General features: G+C 35.7%; 1 pseudogene; it reads left to right on the top strand.

Annotated features, from left to right (window-relative positions):
* The first annotated feature begins 931 nt into the window (after positions 1-931).
* LOC118674887 lies at positions 932-1,065 on the top strand (annotated as a pseudogene).
* Positions 1,066-3,279: the final 2,214 nt, after the last annotated feature.

Raw genomic sequence — 3,279 nt, 5'->3', positions numbered from 1 at the left:
TGTCTCAGGCTCTCCTTCCAGACTCGACCTAAGACACGGGGTGTGCTCTACTTAATTAAGTAGTCAATATTCCAGCGCCTAGAATCAAGTAAGAGCTATTCCCACAGAAAGCGATCTTTACAGGGTTATTCCAGCATGGATTTGCTATGCATTAGACAAATAAGCAATCAGAAAAGTAAACTATAAAGGCTTAAAGCAATATCCCCTGCCCTGAGGCTGTGCATTGAACCACAGATCATTGATGTTCAGCAGACTGCATCAACAGACTGTTCTGAGCTAGTCAGAGAAGGTGATGCCACTATGTTTATTTTGCCTGCTAATTGCATTAAAATTTTATCTCATCGGTAGACAATAAAAATGTAAACTCTTCTGAGAATGGGAACATTGCTAACCTCTCAAATCACTGGGATGGGAACCTCTCAAATCACTGGGATGGGAACACTGAGAAATGTTTTATGAAGTTTATGATAACACAGAGTACACAGTCCTGCTATAGTACCCTTGTGAAAGTCACAATGACAATATGTCAAGCTCTAAAGCCACATTCTATAGGGTGTGCAGGCAATCTGATGTCCAGAGGGGAAAAAAAGATTATAGTTTTGGAGTCATGTCATGTAAACATTCATCATATGAAGAATTCAAAGACTTATGGGAATATCCTGAGCACCTCCCATTATGAGCAATCAGTATCTAGTCATTATACCACAAGAAATAGTTACTGAGTTCTGAGTAATCTAAATTAACTGTTAGCGATACACATTTTCTTGTTAGGTAGAATTCAAAGTTGTTGCTTAAATTACTAATATTTCATAAATTATTTGCTATTTTAAAAATATATCTCCTTTAATCATAGTTTCCATTTAAAGGTCGGAATAAATGCTAGGTTCTTATGTAACATTTTACTGTAAGAAAATGAATATTATTCCCCAATATCGCTTCTCGGCCTTTTGACTAAGATCAAGTGTAGTATCTGTTCTTATCAGTTTAATTGTTCCCCAATAAAACTTTGAGTACATTGATAAAATATAAAGAAAAAGCCATATGATTAGGAAAAATCAAGCTCTTGTTTCAAAAACCAAAGAGAGATATTAACAAATACTGAAGGACTGAGGAACTCCCCTCCAAGTGCTATGTATGCTGTTCTGAGCATATGAATATCACTGCTACATTTGCATCATCCAGAGATCAGATGAAGTCTGTCTCCAGACCACCCTCAGACACAACCTGAGTGTTTATAACCATGAAGAGTCCCAATCTCTACCCAAACATTATCAAAACCTTGGGGATCAGCTTAGGAATGATCAAGCATTCGGATGAATCCTAACATAGGTTAACTTTCAGAAACACTGAAATTGGCTCTGAGCCTGGATTGATTGATTCTAGTGATATTGTCAGATTAAAGTGATCATGAAGAGTAATCAATTAATTTCTTATCTTTTTTACCTGGAAGGTAGGAACATTTTTCTATCAATAACTTCAGTGATATTTCAAACTAATTCACCTCCAACCATCTCTCCAAATTTTCATGCAACCCCACTACCACTTCCTTATCTAGAATCTGCAATCATGTTAAAGTACACAAAGCAGACTGAAATATCTCAAAATGAGAGGCACCGTGGTTACACCAATCGCAGCTGGTGGCTTACAGTGTTTAAATTTAGCTGTGAGAAAGAGTCAGCATCACTCCAAGCAGTCAGAATGTGAAGTGAGATTTCTTTTCCACCTGATCCAACCCTGGAGAAGGCAGGGAGAAATGGAAAGAGATAAAGCTTCAGAGGCCACAACCTCTGTGTTTGAGACCTGGCTCTGCTATTTTCGTCTGATCTGGAGCAAGTGTTTTAGCATCTCTGAGCTTCAAAACACTCTTTGATAATTTGAGGAAAATATTGGGTGCTGACCATGTGCCAGCTCCTATACTAATAGGTTTATATGTAAATATGATCACACTTAATATTAGCTGGAGCCCTTAAGATGGGATCTATCCTTATCTGTTGCATATGCATTTGGCATATGGAGAAACTGAGGCATAGAGCATTAAACTAATATCACAAAGAGACACAGAGAGTGAACTGAAGACCCTTGCTCTTGTCCTAACCGTCTGATTCCAACAAAGCAAAGTTTGGATACTGACTTATACCTGCAGGTATTATTACAATAAATTAATTTATGGAATGTACCATGCGTATCATAAGCAAGCAAAAATATTAAGCTACCTGTGTGTCTCCCTTACATTTTTTAATTAAACTGAATGACCAATGATAGATCATTGTTGTGATTCTACTAGCAACACGAATCCTAATCTATTTTCCCAAATGGTTCTCTTACAATAACAATGTGTGCTTCTTTCCAATGAACTTTTAGTCAAGCAACACAGCAAACTTCTTCACAAATAGGCTTTATGTAATTTCACTGGATTGTGGTAAAACTGGGATATACGGGGGCTCTGCTTATGATTCACCAGCACGGATTTACATAGAAGTGCAAACTTTGCATTTTAGTTAGTCCCACACATGAGCAGTTAAAATAATGTATTAAAGATAGATGATGGCTGCAGTAGCACACGCTTAAAATTCTAGACCAAATGGTGTCTGTGTGTGCGTGTGTGTGTATGTGTGTATAGACACACAAACACTGCTGATCCAGCATTTGTCATGCTATTTGACTATCCAGAGACCAAGAACAGATATTATGTGAAGCACTTGACAATTTAAGTAAAAGATAATCTGATTTTCCCCCAAAAAAATGGTCAATAATAAATGAGTTTTAAAATTTAAAGCAAAACAGTGGATATCTCCCAGTACATTATTGATAAGGTACATTTATTCTAACAACATTTTCAAAGGATAATGCATTATTTACTGCCACTACTAATAGAAACTCCAACATAAATGAAAATATTAAACCAAAAAATAGAAATAAAAAAGAGCCCTGAGCATTGTACACATTTTGCAGGGTAGTTTATTTGGAATTTGGGTAGAGAAAATATGTAACAGGATTTGTTACACAAATTCCTAAAAAAATACATATTTTTACATTAGTTGGTTAAACATATGTTATGGTTTTGTTTTGTTTTTTTAATAATGGCTCAAGTTTTACAGCTAAATACTAAAATTTCCAATAATTATTCACTATGAGTCCTGGTACATACTGCTGACCTGAATAATGCAATATTCAGAAAGTAACAAGTAACTCTTCACAGTAATAAAGTTATATGAGGCCAAAATACTACTTTGGACATAGTTCAGAATTTTACTATTATTTTATTTCTTCCAGGAGTGT

This window comes from Myotis myotis, unplaced genomic scaffold, assembly GCF_014108235.1.
Source record: "Myotis myotis isolate mMyoMyo1 unplaced genomic scaffold, mMyoMyo1.p scaffold_m19_p_19, whole genome shotgun sequence".
Lineage (NCBI taxonomy): Eukaryota > Metazoa > Chordata > Mammalia > Chiroptera > Vespertilionidae > Myotis > Myotis myotis.
Note: the sequence above shows the minus strand (reverse complement) of the source record. Positions and strands in the feature narration are given on the sequence as shown.